The sequence below is a fragment of the Danio rerio genome, chromosome 4 (assembly GCF_052040795.2).
Source record: "Danio rerio strain M-AB ecotype USA chromosome 4, GRCz13ab, whole genome shotgun sequence".
Classification (NCBI taxonomy): domain Eukaryota; kingdom Metazoa; phylum Chordata; class Actinopteri; order Cypriniformes; family Danionidae; genus Danio; species Danio rerio.
Window position 1 is genome coordinate 19,857,872 of NC_141024.2, and position 16,997 is coordinate 19,874,868.

Sequence of the window (16,997 nt, forward strand, 5' to 3'; positions counted from 1 at the left end):
TAGCATGACTTTGCTGCAAGTTAGATTGCAAGACATCCAAACGGTTCACATGTGCAATGAAACGCATGCATTATCATCAGCATATTGTATATAATTTTACTGCTATTCTTATGCAAAAATCTTTTTGGGTCTCTTGAATTACCCTTGCTATGGTTTAGTTATTTTTAGCAAAAGAATTCACAAGAAATTATAACTAATAAGTGACTTGCTAGACTACAAACATTGCATTGCTTTAGGATGAACAATTGTATTTCCATGCATGGGCATTTCTAAGTCTATATTTGTGTTTAGCTCATAAACTGTACACTAAATTATCACCTCAGTCCCCTTTCAATTTTATATAAAATGCTGGCCGGATTTGGCTCCTCTCTGTCTTTTGCTTTTCATTTGATCAGCAAACCACAGCTGTGCAGAGCGAGAGAGCCAGGTATACGTTTATCAATGAATTGTTACAATATCTGCTTATTTGCAGTCCTTAGCTACAGATAGTTGTATCGCTTGAACTCCATGTCATAGAGGTACAATTAGGTTTCCCATCTACTGTTTCCTTGGTGCTCAACTCATAATCACAGATGTTTCCTCTAGCAAAAAATGTAACTTTTAACAGACTTTTTGCTATTTTTATTTCAAAATGAACACCTGTAAAACACTTTTCTTTTGCCAACCTCATAAGCTGAGCCCACCTAAAATTAAAATCCTGAAATCATCCATATACAGTTTAAAAAGAATGTAAAAAAAGACATTTACAACATGAATTTAAATATTATTTGAAAAATTAAAAAAAATTGCAAGCACACGTTAACAAAATATATCATTGAAAATTTACATGAAAGAATTTATAGCATTAATATTTTAATGTACAGCCACAGCAAAGTTTTTAGCCCTCCTGTGAAATTTTTACTTAGTATTTCCCAAAACTGTTTAAAGAAGAAATTTTTTCAACACATTTTAAATAACAATAACAATATTTTTTTTTCTTGGCCATGATACATTTTTGAAGTGATTTTGAAAGATACTACTATAGCTTAAAGTTCCATATAAATGCTAAACTAAATCAAAAAGTTTATATTATATATATATAAAAAGACAGTGTTTCTCAACCACATTCCTGGAGAACCACCAGCTCTGCTCATTTTCCATGTCTCCATAACCTAACACAGCTGATTCAGATCATCAGCTCATTAGCAGAGACTGAATGAGTGTGACTGATAAAGGAGGCATCCAAAACATGCAGTGTTGGTGGTCCTCCAGGAATGTGTTTGAGAAACACTGTCCTAAAATATATATGTTGTAAAAAGTCTTGTTTAAGCTTGGCTGGAACAATTTTTTAATTTTTCGACATATTATGAAAATGTACTTGCAGAAAATGTGTTTTTAAAAATAACTAATATTTATTTAGTAGGAGTGATAATGTTTTTGCCTTCAAACGGTTTTGCGTGATAAAACTTCAATGTATAACCAGGAGCCACAGGTATTCATTTTGGCTTTTGCCTTTATATAATTTTTGAGTATCAAAGTGACAAATAGTTGTTGACCTGGATTTTATGAATTGTCAAGGGTCACAGTTTCAGCAAAAATCATCTTTAATATTCAACAGAAAAAGAAAAAAAGTCACCCCTTTGCCTGAAGGTCAGTAAATTAACAGTGAATATTAATTTTGGGGTGAATCATCCCTTTAAAGTTTGCTACTGAGAGCTTGTTCAGGTGAATTGTGGCAGAGCCGCTCTGCCGCCTGATTTGTTCTCTGTCACACCTCTGCTCTGCCACTGGCGTTTCAGTCATGGCTAAAAATCTATTCCACCCACTGTGTCTGACTCCAGCTCTGTCTTTACCCGCTAGATTTATTGTCATCTTAATGTGGTTTTAATTTTACTTTCCACTCCAAGAGCAATATCCTTCACCTCTCTCAGGAGGAATGGGCACAGACATGTCTTTGTTGGACTTTATATCATATCTATATATTTAAATAGTGATGTGGATTATTGTTTTAATGTTAAAATGTAAGAATCAGTGTGGCCAAACAATTAAGGGACAATTAACAGTGTAATAATAATAAAAGTAATAAGCAAAAGTAGTATAGGTAAAGGCAGGATGAATTGGAGTGAGGATGATGATGGATAAAAGAAGGTGGTGTAACATATTGTAACCTGCATTCTGGAGATAAACATTCCATTTAACATTCCAGAAAACAATCTGGGTGAATCGCCAGGACAATAAAATCACTTGGTGACGAAAAGTCTGGCTTGGTAATCCCTGGTGACATGTTAACAAGTCTGGGAGACTTCACAGAACCACTCTCTGCCTACTTCAAAAGAACGTGACAGATAAGATAAGAAAAGGAAAAAAACCTCTTTAGCCAACATTCTGCTCACAGACAAGACATTCCTCAAAATTAAACAAAGACATTTATAACCCAAATCTCTTGTTTAATTTCATTTAACTTTTGTAATGTGTACAATACCTGATATAGACTATACACATTCACGCTTGCAGGCCTTTTTAAAAGCATCAATGATGTAAGGATATGGGAACTATGTGATGTACTTGTAGAGTGTTTGGTGTCAATAGAATGCCCTCGACATTTTACAACACATGATGCATAGATCGAGACCATAACTCGCATTGTTTTATTCTTTAAAGCCCTGTATTAAATGCCTGTCCGCATGCTTTAGGCGGGCGCTCAAATTTGCATACGCGCAGCCCAGAGACAAAGGAAGGTTCGCGCGCAAACTTTCCCCTGAAATCATTGGTCAGAATGCTGTACGGGTTGTCACGTGACCCGCAGGTATAAGCACACTTCCCCCCAAACATCTGGGCAGAAAGAGAACGTCCCAAAAAGGAACATCATTGACGGTGGTCCCTTTAAGGGCCACATGGCTCTTCACAGCCGCATGGACTTTCCCGCCACGCTTTCTTTATTTTCCGGCAAAGTAAATTCAGTTTAAAGTTTGCGATCGTGTTCGTCCGAACTGCATTACAAACTCCACGCATCAAAGGACATCAAGAGTAGTTTTCATCACGACGGAAGAGAGACGCATAAAAGAGACCTCCAGACATGAAAAACCAGGTGATTTTAGTTATGCGATTAAGCTGTGCCCCTTTTATCAAAAAGGTGTTTTTTATAACCTTGGTGGTCCTTAATGGTGCGGGTGGAACTGAAAGTTTTGTCACTCTTTTATCTGAAATCTCTATCTCCTCGCTTTACTATTTCTCTTTGTTGTTACACGTTCTATAGACCCGATATCTCCGCGTGGTTTACCTTTGTTCTGTGTTAAATGTATGTTTGTGCGTTTGTTTGTTCGTTCCGTCTGACTAGTCAATAAATTCCATTTATAATCAAATGAATTGTATTGTTTGCCTCACGAGAAAAGGTCACTGAAATACAGATTCCCCTGCCTAGCTATTATAAGTTGTTTAAAACTTTTGAATGATTAATCTACTTCACAAGAAGTAGCAATTAAATTCCCTTTTTCTAAATGAATAGATTACCGTGTTCGCTTGGAAGAGCGGCGGCTCTGCTTGTGTTCGTTTGGTCAAATTAACAATAAATTGATCCGGAATATTAATGATTAATAATAATTCGTTATTGTTGATAATTAATATTCATAATCTGGGAATTTCATGAGAAAAAGAAAGATGAAAAAGAGAAAGTGAAGGAGGAAGAAAAAAGATAAGGAATAATAAGGATAAGGAAGAATGAAATAGAGAATGAGAAAAGTGGAAGGAGAAGAATGAGGAAGAGGAAAAAAGAGGGGGACACTGAAGAATGGAGGAGCAGAAAGAAGTGGAAGGAGAAGGAGGAAGAAAAGAGGAATGAGAGAAATAGATCAGGAAGAAAGAGGGGGATTAGGAAGAATGACATGAAGAATGAGAAAAAGGAAGTGGAAGAATGAAGAAGAGGAGAAAAAGAGGGTAAGGACGAAGGAAAAGGAAAATGGGAAAGAGGAAGGAGAAGGAAGAGGAAAAGAGAAAATAGGCGACAATGAAGGAAAAGAGGATGAGAAAGAGAAAGTGTAAGGGAGGAAAAAAGAAAAAAGTGGGGGATAAGGAAGAAGGAAGGACAAGAGAGGTAGTGGAAGTAAAAGGAAGAAGAAAGCAAGAGGAAAGAAGGGATATGAAAGAAGGAAAAAGAAGGACGAGAAAGAGGAAGTGGAAGGAGACGGAAGAGGAAAGAAAGAGGAATGATGGGGGTAAGGAAGAAGGAAAAAGAAGGATGATAAAGAGGAAGTGGAAGGAGAAGGAGAGGAAAGAAAGAGGAAAGAGGAAGGGGTCCGTTGGAATTCCTGTGTAAAGTTTATAAGCTCTTCTCATGTTCACGCGGGTTTCCTCCGGGTGCTCCGGTGTCCCCCACAGTACAAAGTAGGGTATCCGCTGTGTAAAACATATGCTGAATAAGTTGGGGGTTTATTCCGCTGTGGCGACCCTCTGATTAAAAAAGGGACTAAGCCAAAAACAAAAGGAATGGATGATTGAATGAGGAGCAAGAAAAAGAAATAGGAGCAAGGGAATAAAAGGTGGATGTAAGAAAAAGAAGAAAGTAAAGCAACCAACTGGTAAAAAGGAAATTGAAGATTTTTTTAGCTTTACAGAAACGTTTGCAATTTTCTTTTATTAAATCATTTTTAAAACATTTGAAAGTTTCAGTTAACAACCTAAAGGTCTGCATATAATATCTGAAATCACAGATGTGGGTGAAAATATTTGTTATGCTAATGATTTCTGTGCGCTTATTGTTAAATATAAAATCTGGATACAAATTATTGTGTTCATTAAATCAGTTTGATTATTTCATACGCATAATTATTCCCCACATAAATGCGAATCTCATTATACCCATAGAGACAATTTGCACTATATGCAAACACTGACAAAACACTCATCAATATTTACTGTTCCTTCACAGTGTTAATATTAGTCATGTGCTATATGTGTTAATATAGATGCTTCATGATTTCAACATTTTAACTCAAACAGATGTTAAAGACCTTTCCGTATTAAAAATAAATAAATAAAAAAATTTCCAACTAACAGCACAGCAGGTTATTATGTTTTCCTGCAAACTATGTTCTTGTCACTATCTTTCTCTCAATATTTTTGTCTGCAGTGCTATCTGACTTCATTGATTTATTTGTCCTTCGGGGCTTAGTCTAAATACATATTGCTACTTCCACAGACACTCATTGAACTGTTTCAAGCCTCATATGAAAAATGTCAGACTGATGTGCTGATTGATTATTGTGAAAGTGTCTGTCTGCTCATCCTGTGTGGAGTCGGTGGAGGAGTGAGAAGGTGTGTGCGTGCACTGTTAGACTTTGCCGCAATTTTACAGTTATTTAAAGCACAGTAAAATACCACATACATTATTTGCAGTTCAGTATAGAAATATGCACTGCATAGTGGGTTATTATAAAACTTTTACAGTAACTTGCTGCATATTAGGAATTTGCAGTATTCTACTGCCATCAAAGTAATTAAGTATGGCTACTGTAGTTGAAGACAAAATGTGTCACTTGTTTGGACTTTATTAAATTCAGAAGTAAATGCTAAAAATGAAGCTTTTGCGCATTAAAATGAAAGTACTGTAAATTTTGTCACACTGTGAAAAAAATTAAATGTGGTAAAGGGCACTTTACAATAAAATATGTTGCAGTTAGACTATTTTACCGTAAAATAAAATTGCTATTGTAAAACACACTTACAGATAAGTTACTGTAAAGGGGCAGTTGCGGTGTATTGCTGGGAACAGTGCTGCCCGTAAGTTACTGCAAAAATACAATAAAATGTTTAACAATGTGTGTGTATGGATGCATTCAAATCAACAGAGCAGACACAGATGATACAGGACAACAGTTTTACGTCATATACTTTTAAAGGAAATACACATTAAGATTAAAAAGCTCTTTTACAAAAGCGTCTCGGCCATGAATCACACTGACAAAAAAACAACAAACAAAAAAACAACTATTGTGTATGAAAAAAAAAAATAAAATAAAATAAAATAATAAAATAAAAAAATAAAATAAAATAAAAAAATTTAATTTAATTAAATTAAATTGCCTCTACAAGTATTTCACTTTCCAAAATGTCAGCAATTCTTTTTGACAACCTAAACGAGGGCCATTTAACAGATGTGATAAAATGAAAAGCAGTAATGATGATCTAAATAGATTAAATACCAATTAGCATCTTTACAACAATAAAATGATTCCTGAATCCCCTTCGCTGTGTCATTAAAGTCATCCATAATCCTTTAAGTATTAATTTAAACAAAACGCAAATACCATTATATTTGCACAGAAGGGGTCATTTGAGGGCGTTTCCACTAATGCACCATGAATGAGATTAGGACTCAGCCCACCATCATATCCCTCATTGTTACGTGTCAAATCGGGATTAACAAAACGCTGGGAATTGAAAGAGACCCACAGAACAGCTTCTGACTAAACTCGTCTATAATTACAGAAGTAGAGCTGCCACAGGTGAAGATGAGATGAGAGAGAGAGAGAGAGAGAAAAAAAACTCTCTTCAATTACGCCGCTCCCGAACTGATTCTACATTCTCTAAAACGCATGAAGAACGTTTGAATGAGAGGCTAACAGAGAAGGAAAATGAATTATTGATTCCAATTACGCAGGCAAGAGCGGAGCCTATGCAGTTAGACATTTTATTGAAGTCTCCGTGTGTGAAAGAGAGAGGGAAACCGAAAAAAAGAGGAAAGGGTTTGACCTATCAGTGGTTATCATGATGAAATTATCTAAATCATAAAATCATAAGCGGGTCTGGATCGACAATAAATGTGGCCGGCTGGGGGTCGTGCGGCGCTACCCTCTTTAAAACATATCATATTCGTGTCGTAACTATTAAAATGCTAATAAAGGTCATCAGTGGATTCATATGCTTTTATTACAGCACTCGGTGGTCCTGATTAAATTATTGCAAGGCTTAATCGCGGTACATGATGGAGATGTGTCAATTTGAGACGATGTTAGATGGAATTATTATGTCTATTATTTTGAGATGAGATCACTGTCACTGATGTAACTGGGTTGTGTTTTTGGAGAATACTGTCAGTAGATTCAGGCTCGTATGGGGGTTTGGGTGGTTTGAACAACCCACCTCCTACTGATAAAAAGTGATATTGTCCCAAACATGAGCTCATTTGTCTTACTTGGACTACTATGCCATCATAAAGTGTGAAAATAACCAGAGAGAAATCAGAGAGGGCTTCCAATGAATCCAAACAATTATTTTTCATAAATCCAACATCCAGCTGTGCAAGACATAAAAACATAAATACAATATGAAAAAAAACAATACAAAAAAACATACAATATGATGAAAGTGAAGTCATCTTTCACTACATGTAGTCCAACTTTTATTCTGAATCATTGACCTTATTCTTGAAAGAAAAAAAAAAAACAATAAAAAGGTTTGAAGCACTAAAAGCGGCCCATGTTAAAGTTTATTTAAATTCTAATTAGGCTATTTTTGTTATACATAAACTTTCAAAAAGTTAAGCTCTACATTATTTATATAATATGTTTTAATTGTTTGAAAGATCATATTCTGACTGAGGAAAGTTGAATGTGCTGGACAGTTTGTTATTTGCCCAATAAGGTAAATAAAAGGTTTTCCAGACTTTCTTTAAAATTATATTTGAAAAAATATATTTACACAAAAATTCAGTGACACAATTTAATTAAAGTGTATACAAGTAGATTAATAAACTAGAAATATGTTTTTACAAACATATCAAGAATGACTTTTTACAGTTAACATCCATTGCAGTTGTTTTTGTGTTAGAATAAATTGTTTCTGAAAGGTACACCTCCTATGGTTAACTGTCGCCTCTGGCTTGTTTGTCCTTCAACAGTGACATTCGAACAGAATCATTTTAATCTAACTAGAACTACACCAGAATCTTACAACAACTCAGCTGCCTGTCTGATATATTAAATACTTCCCACAAATTGAAATATTCTTATGGCTTTTTATCTTTTTTCTGTTCATCCATGTAAAACGAATTTGACACAATCTGCATTGCCATTGCTATACATAAGTGACTTGACATGATTAAATTGTTCATTCAAAAATTAAAGTCAAAGCAGGTACAGGAGGTAAATATGATATCAGATTGACATTGTACCCCAACGTAGCAGGGCTGTTGTATTTTGTTTGGAAATGAAACCCCGGTTGATGTCAAACGTCAATGTCAGGTCGACGTCAATGTCCAACATCCAAACTAAAATCAACCAAATATTTATATCTAATGATGTTACATCTTAACGTTGTGTGGATGTTACCACTATGACGTCTATCACACGTCAGGTTGCCATACCTGATGAATAAATGTCAGTTGTTGACTTCAGTATGACCGTGGTTTAAGATGTTGGCTTGACGTTGAATTTTGGCCACTTTCCAACACAATTTAAAATCAACCAAATATTATGTAATAAAATGTTATTTGAGGTCATTATTGGACGCTGGCTAGACATTGAATTTTGGTCACCTGACGTCACAACTCAAATCTAATCTAATATTAAATGACATTGTGTGCCTGCCGACAAAACCCTGCCGTTGTTCAAAAGTTCAGCCAAAACACAATCCATATTCTAGTACATTCTTCTGTGAGGTGTTTATATGTTCTGTGTCCTTTACAGTAAGTTATTTTATTGGTTTTCTGACAGTCATCTAACATTCAGAGGACTAGACTAGCTTAATTACCAGCCCTCTGAAAGCTCTCTGAAACCCAACCAAAACATTCACATTAAAAAAATAAAATAAAAATAAAAAATTTACCTCCTTAAAGCTATTGACAAAATGAAAGTGTAAGATCAAGATAAGTAATGTTGATGATGACAAACTTTATTGTTGATTAAAAACTTGCACGTGAATAAATGTTTGTAAAAAGAAATGTTTTTGGCCAGAATTAGTCTATTGTTCTATAGCATTAATTAATTAGTAGCAAAAAAAGAAGAAGAAAAAAAACGTTGCAAACATGTTTCTATCATGAATAGGCTTTATAGTTAGACTGATGCAAAAAAGCAGAAAACTCAGATTAGCCTGAAAGTTTGAAGGTAATGGTTTGAAAGCTTTAAGAGCAAATGTGTTTAGAAATGTGGCCTCAAAAGAACTCAGACATGTAGAAACAAAATATTTTTGCTGCAGGCAGCCAAGAAATTGAAAGACCTCAACCCTTGTAAACAAAATTCCAACATTTTTCACACACAAAAACAAAAAAACAACCAATTTCACTAAAGACAACAGTGATTATTAGAATAAGCAATTTAATCAGTGCAACCTTTTAGGCAGACTGTGATGTGCTCTTGACTTGTCTTGACACACAATAACAGCCAAAAATGTGTCATTCCTGCTCAAAAAAAATACTTTTGACCTTTTACTCTTTCAACCAAAAAGCCATTTCACCCCATGTAATGCAAAATGACGTGCTTTAGTTTGAGAATAGGCAATGGGGTCCATCCTATTTCGCTCACTTTAACATTTCTGGCCTCGCGACTGCTTTAGAATATGGACAAAGCTGGATTATTGACTGCAAATCCAACACATACACACCCAAGAACAAAAGAACAATTGCACAGCTATTCATACACATACACACACAAACATACACACACTTGGGACCTAACCAGGTCCACTCAGTGACACCATTGTCTGCTCTGTAACCCAAGTAATTGCTATTGTTGATATCTATTAAGATGGCAATTTGACCTTGTCTTATCCCTAATAACGTGTGTTGTGTGTGCGAGATGAGATTAGATTTTGAGGTCTCTCGGTGCAGGTCTTCTTCACACAGGGATGCTTTACAACATTCAGACGCTCCTCAGAGAAACGGTAAGTAAGAGATAGCGTTAAAGGGAAAGTCTGCTCTGTGTGAAAGCACTTTGACACGTTAACTATGAATAATTACATGCACAATTTGAATAATGAGGCTCACAAAATGGAGGTTTGCTTGCAGGTATCAGAGGGCTGTCAGCTCACATTGAGCAGACACATTTAGTCTATATTAAAGCATTTTAAGAGATTAACACTAGTCATGAATACACAGATTTCTGCTAACACGTCTGTCTTAATCCCTCTCAGATAACATTTCTCCTGATGTTCTGTGAGTAACAGAGAGGACAAATCAACTCTGCGGTTTAAACAATGACTTTACATGACATTTTAGTTGTTTAAAACAATATTGTATAAGATATAATATGTATTTATAGAAAGTTAGGTCCATAAAATAACAGAATGTATCATATTTTGCAATACTAACCCAGAAAATACATTACATGACTTAAAAACGGTGAAAAATGACAATAAAAGTCACATTTTCAAACTTTCAACATCAAAATTTGTTTAAGGAAAGATTCCATAATGCAATTCAAAAGCATTAACAAATGGGAATACCAATGAATGACAAAATAAGGAAAATTGTTAATATACAGATGTTTTTTTTATTGTGAGACTTTTTAAAGTTCAGGGAAAAAAACATATTACCAAAACATTCAAACATTCACATCAATAAAATCTGGGTGTTTTTTTTTTTTTTTTTTTTTTTTTTTAGCATTTAAGGTTGGTTCAGATAATTTTGACCTCCTTAAAACCGTTGACAAAGCAAAGGTGTTAACCAATATACACTTGACCAATATACTAAAATCTGTTTACATCAGCACAAGGTAACAACTACAGGTAAGTAAGTGAGTAACAAAGAAAAAAATGTGTATTAATTGAGACAATTGATTAAGAAATGATTTGTTTTGCGGAGATCAAAGAACAGACTGTAATTGAGTTTTTTTTTTCTTTTTTACAGTGTTTAGATCTTGGATGTTAAATCAATTGATGACAAATTTGAAGTCACATGAAAATTGAGTTTTGTGGAAACTCAGTAATTGAGAAAACTCAAAGTCCTTTAGAAAATGTTGAGATCAGTGGAAAATCTCATGAAAACAAGAAAAAAAAGTTTCAGGCCTAAATAAACACTGCAGGAAAAATAAATAAATCAAGAAAATTGATGGAGAAAACTTATGTTGAGATCATAAGAAAACAACTTAAGCTTGTTGAGATCTTTGAAAAAGAAGTTTTGAAAAACTGTGTGATTGAGAAAACATTTTATGATGTTTGGATCTGAAGAAGATTAAACCAAAATCTGAAGAAAACAACTCATATGACAAGATCTCGAAAAGATCACTCAAGATTTAAACATGCTGTAATTTATGTCGACGAAACTGAAAATAAAGAAGTTGATCTCTTAATACTAATGTTGAGGGGACAGGAAAATCAGTTAATACCAATACAACAAGAACATTAAACTGATATTATTAAAACATAATCAACTAACTCACAAAAAAATGCGATAATGTTATTAAAATCATAAAAATATGTTTATTATAAGTAAAACTTTTGATCAAGAACACTTTTGTTTAGAAAAAAAAATGAGATAATAAGAAGAAAATATAGATCTTGCAGTGCATGTTGAAGGTAAACTGAACATTTACTCCCAATTTACTCATCCTCAACCTTTATGAGTTTCTTCTTCTTCTGTGAAAACCTGCAACAAGATTGACTTCCATAGTAGCAAAAACAAATACTTTGGAAGTCAGTGGTGACTGGCTTCCACCATTGTTTCCAATGTTTTCACTTGTGTTTAAGAGAAAAAAAGACATCCACAGGTTTGAAACAAGCAAAGCAGGAGTAAATGATATTATATTTTTTGAATGAACTATTCCTTTAAATTAATTATCTTGTATTTAGTTACACAAATTGACACTTTATCTAAACTCCATCATACAATGACTCAATGAAAGCGATGTTTACTATAAATATACTACAATCACGTTGCAGTGCTTGCTTCAACCTTAAATAACTCTTGCACAATAATAAACCTTAAATACCTCTTTTGCACACAATATTCACCTGTAATAACTCTCTTGCACAATATCCTGTACAACATTATAAAGTCTCATGTAAAAAAAAACTTCTAGTCTTATGTGTATAGTTAAAGTATTTGTTTTATATGTGTAGGTTTTTATTTCAGCTCTTATCTCCAATAATTAATTTATGTAGCACTGTTGTCCTGCGAGACACGACATTTTGTTCCTCTGGATGTCCACACATTTAGCGAATGACAATAAAGCTCAACTTGACTTGAATTGTAACAATGTCACAGCAAAAAATTAACTGACTAACGGAGAATGTTGAGAAAATGCTGAGCTAAATTGGCGTTGAGGTCACCGAGAAATTGAATTACCATCTTAAGAAACACTGAAGTGCTCTCATTATAATACGAAAATTAAATCATTATCACAAGACAAAAACAAAACAACAACACTAATGCACCGAGCATCTGAAAGGGTTCCATAGACATTTTTTTTACATAAAAATGATCAGTTATTCCTTAGATTTCCATATAGTTCCTTATGAATAAACACATCAGGCCTGTCAGAAAAGTAACGTCTCTCTTATGATCCTAAAATCCCAAGAGGAATAATGAACGCTGATAGATCCCCATTTTTATATTCCGCTTCGTATTTCTGCAACATGCTGTGAGATTTTACACTCTACCCTCAGTTTATCCATTCATCCTTCTCACCTTCACTTTAATCATCATCTTTCCTTCAGGGACGTCTCCATCAGCGCACACCACAGGGAACAATCAGAGCACAAAGATGAGAGAAACTACAGGAGAAAACGTGAGGAAGACGACATGTTCTCCCTCAGATTTTCAGCACAGGGAACGGGCCAAACTCTGTCTCCATCGCAACAGAGTAAACAGCCGGAGATTTGTGATGCCGCGGCTCTCTGCGGTGCACTAAACCGGTGATGGAGAGCTAGAGGGAGACGGACAGCGGATGAGGGATGTGAATGAAAAGGTAATAAAGAGTAGAAACACAGTAGGTCAGATGTACTGAGTAATTGTGTCTCCTGTCTGACCTCAGCACCATCCTTTAAAACACCGTCAGCCAATCAGACACCGGGGACTGGTTACCGTGGGAGACCGGAGACGAGGAAAATGGTTCGGATTTGGAGATTGGAGATTTTCTCAATTGCTTCTTCTGCCCTTGGGGTTATGCATTGTTTTGCTGGCTCAAGAAGATCTCGTGTATGTGTGTGTGGATCTGTTTGTGTGGTTTATGAGGACCTGCAATTGTATAATGACACTGGTTTTACCTAGTTGCACTCTATTAAGGTAGTTTATGAGGACATTCTTTGTGTTCTTGTAATTCAAAATGCTTAAATCATATTTAACAGGGTCTTTTCATATTCAAAATGTGCTGTGTTTCCTAGGAAGGTCAGGTTTAGGGGTAGACGTAGGATAAGGATATATAATAGTTGTTTTTTGTAGTATAAAATGCATTACGCCTATGAAGAGTTCCCGTAAACCACATATACAAGTATGTGTGTGTGTTTGCAGAAATTGTATTTGTTGATCGTGACAGACCTGTCTCTGAACTTCCTCCCACACAAAGCTTACTATCACATAAACACAGACGCATAAAGGCTAAGATTGAGGCTAAAAGGCTAAAAACATATTTCTCCCCTTCCTGGCTTAAAAGTTGTTTACTCACATCACCACTTTCATCTTGTGTAATTTAAAAGCCTCGTCAAATGTGTTTTTTCATGTCTGAGAAGGAGCAGAGGCAGATGTGAAGCCTGAATTATCTATCAATCATCATCCAATACGGCTCTAATCCTCAAACTAAATAAATAAATAAAATCTGAGATTTTTTAGGTCTTTCAAAGCAAGCATCAATAGGAAAAACACAAACGCTTTTGGAGATCCGCAGATATATCCAAGGATTTTCCAGGAAAAGCTTATGATTTTATTTTACATTGACAATGACCAACATTTTTGAGGAGAATATTAGTGGTGCATGTCTGTCCGAAATAATATTAATGATGAATGTGGATTGTTTGAATATGGTTGCAAAGTAGATTTAAGTGATTATGGCGATATTTTAGAGGTCATTAGGGGATTAATTTTTACTTGAATTAATAATTAACACGATAAAACAATTGCATATTATACATTATAACAAATATTTAATTTCCTGTTGACAAATTACTTTAAGTACAAAATTGTGGAGAGTCTTTGAAAAGTAGGAATATTTTAATTTACATGACAAATATTTGAACAGGTAAAGTCAGGTTCAAAAATTGTTTACTTGTTTGGCCAACAAAAGTCAATGTTTTTTTAAGTGGGAATTTGGAGAATCTTTTAAAAATCACGTTTCAAACTTATATATACAGTTGAAGTCAGAATTATTGGAGGCTGTGAATTATTAGCCCCTCTGTTTTTTATCCACCAATTTTTGTTTAATGGAGAAAAGATTTTCAACACATTTCTAAACATAATAGTTTTAATAAGTCATCTCTAATAACTGATTTATTTTATCTTTGCCATGATGACAGTAAATAATATTTCACTTTTTTTAAGACACTTCTATCCAACTTAAAGTGACATTTAAAGGCTTAACTAGGTTAATTAGGTTTACTAGGCAGGTTAGGGTAATTAGGTAAGTCTTTGTTGTTTTGTAGACAATCGAAAAAATAAATAGCTTAAAGAGGCTAATAATGTTGTCCTTAAAACGGTTAAAAAAATTTTTTAAACGGTTAAAACTGCTTATTCTAGCCGAAATAAAACAAATACGCATGTATATAATCCTTACTAAATCCCACTTTTTTTTTTACCATAAACACCAACCAGTGTGATGTCAACAGGATATCTACTAAGTTCAGTTTATTTACAGTTTACAGTGTGAAACAAAGTTTTATATGAGAAAATGTTATGATAATTAAAATACTCTTTAAAATTCCTTTAAGAACTGCACTTTTAGGAACTAAAAGTAGTTTAATAGCATCGATTAAAAAAAAGGAAAAACAATTAAGCTTTAAGATAGTAAAATCATCTCGCATCATCCCGACAGCATGTGCAGTTTTTGAGTTTGTTGATGTGATGTGTACTATTGCTCATCCAACATAATAAAATAGTAAAAAAATGCACTTTAATATAAAAGAACTCTGGATTGGAACTCTTAGGAACTGTCCCAATCTGTATATTTCAGTCTTCTGTTGAATGCAAAAGATGCTATTTTGTAGAATGTTAACAGTGGTCACAGAAAACGTAGTATTTTTTTCTACTGTGGACATCAAAGTGTATTGTCTGCTCTGAAATATTCCTTCTTTTATGTTTCTGAAAATGAACAAACTTCAACCTCAAAAGTGGGGACTCCGTGAAAAACAACATCTTATTTCAACAAATTTGAACAGATCAAACAATGGAGTTTAATATGACATGTTAAAAAACAATTTGTTTACTATCTTTTAAAAAGGAGTCACCCAGTAGCTTTTAAAGCATTATTTGAATTTAATTCCAAAAGTGAGTAAACTTGTTGTCTTGAAATTAAGTAAATGAACTCTGTGCATAATTATATTTGACTGTTTCAAGCTACAACAGATTTACTCACTTAAAAATAAGAGGAAATCACTGCTAAAGTAACTAATCACTTTTTACAGTGTACGGTTGTGCAGGAGTTTATTAAAATTTCTAACCTTGTTTTTTTTTTTTTTTTTTTAATTATAACATGATGCTATTTTAGTCCTTTTTGCTCCAGAACCAAATCATACAAGTAATGCAGCAGTTTGGACCCTGAACACACCAAATTGGAATAAAACTCCATCTCTTATTCCAATATGTGCTTTTATAAAGAACATTTTGCCTTTCTGGGGAAGGCTGTTTTTGCATGAGCCTCACAGGACATAGAGCGCTCAAATTAGCTTCAGCACGGCTTGCTCCAGTGGTTCAGCCCATCTCTGCAGCCATTACAGAAGCAGTGTAATTAGTATATGCTAATGCACTGGCGATTAGCTGCCGTCAGCTCGTGGCGTCCTGTTCTACAGATGAGAGTGGCAGAACATCTGAACCTGAGGGCTCGGGCTTCTGACGCAACCCACTGGCCCTTACTCATTACGGCCTTGCCTTGCCTGTCATTACTCCCTTCATTTTCCTTGTGAATATTTGGTTTGGAAAAGCAGGGAGGACGCGTCGATCCCAGTGGTTTTAATGATATGGGAGCACTGTTATGAACGACAATGAGCCGAAACGCCACTGAAAAACAGAGGAAGTGATGCATGATGATATTTTCTGCAACTCCAGAAGAAGAGAAAAAAAAAACATTGTCATGTGGTCAATGATCCAGTTTGGTTATGCCCATGTTTTGGTTGATTGACACCATCATATTAAGAGCCTGATTGGATGGTTATTGCTTCATGTGCATCAAACAGAGCTTCCAGTATAGTTTTTGCAATCATGCTGGCATCAAATGTGTTCAACAAACTTTTTCAAGAAAGAAAAGCATGTTAAAAGTCATGTTAAATAAATATTTGTAAAATGCATTCATATTTTGCTTGTATACTCTAAAGAAAACTAAAGTATTGTGACCCATGAGTTTTATCCTTTTTTTATTATACACCGCAAAAAAATTTATAAATATTTTTTACATACAAAGGTGTTTTTGGTTTATTTATGGTTATGAATTGCGTTATAGGATCTTGATCTTTGCTCTGTTGACTTTGGCCCTAACTCATGTTATTTCCTTTTTTAGAATAGAGAGAGAGATAGGGTTCCAAACACAGTGTCTAGCCCAGATCAAGATTGCTCCCCTTAGATTGATGTTGATATCGGGTTTAATAGTGTGGAGTTGGGGTGGTGGAGGGATGCTGAAGTTGAGAGAAAACAGAGGTACGATGGGTTTGACTTTTTAAAAAAATATTTATACTTATGTATATATATATATATATATATATATATATATATATATATATATATATATATATATATATATATATATATATATATATATATGTGTGTGTGTCAGAATTATTATATAGATTACTATAAGTCAGAATTATTATATAATATAATATTTTAACAGCGAAGCAGTGGCTCAGTAGGTAGTGCTGTTGCCTCACAGCAAGAAGGTCGCTGGGTCGTG

General features: G+C 34.4%; 2 long non-coding RNA genes across 4 annotated transcripts in view; one reads left to right on the forward strand and one right to left on the reverse strand.

Moving 5' to 3' along the window:
* The window catches only part of LOC147844702 (uncharacterized), a 102,271-nt gene that overhangs the window by 32,410 nt on the left and 52,864 nt on the right, over positions 1-16,997 (reverse strand). The gene's annotated exons all lie outside the window — the stretch shown is intronic.
* On the forward strand, positions 2,809-16,505 carry LOC137491541 (uncharacterized). The gene is made up of 3 exons (XR_015483123.2): positions 2,809-3,067; positions 12,625-12,875; positions 12,942-16,505. It is a non-coding gene; the product is annotated as an uncharacterized LOC137491541 (long non-coding RNA).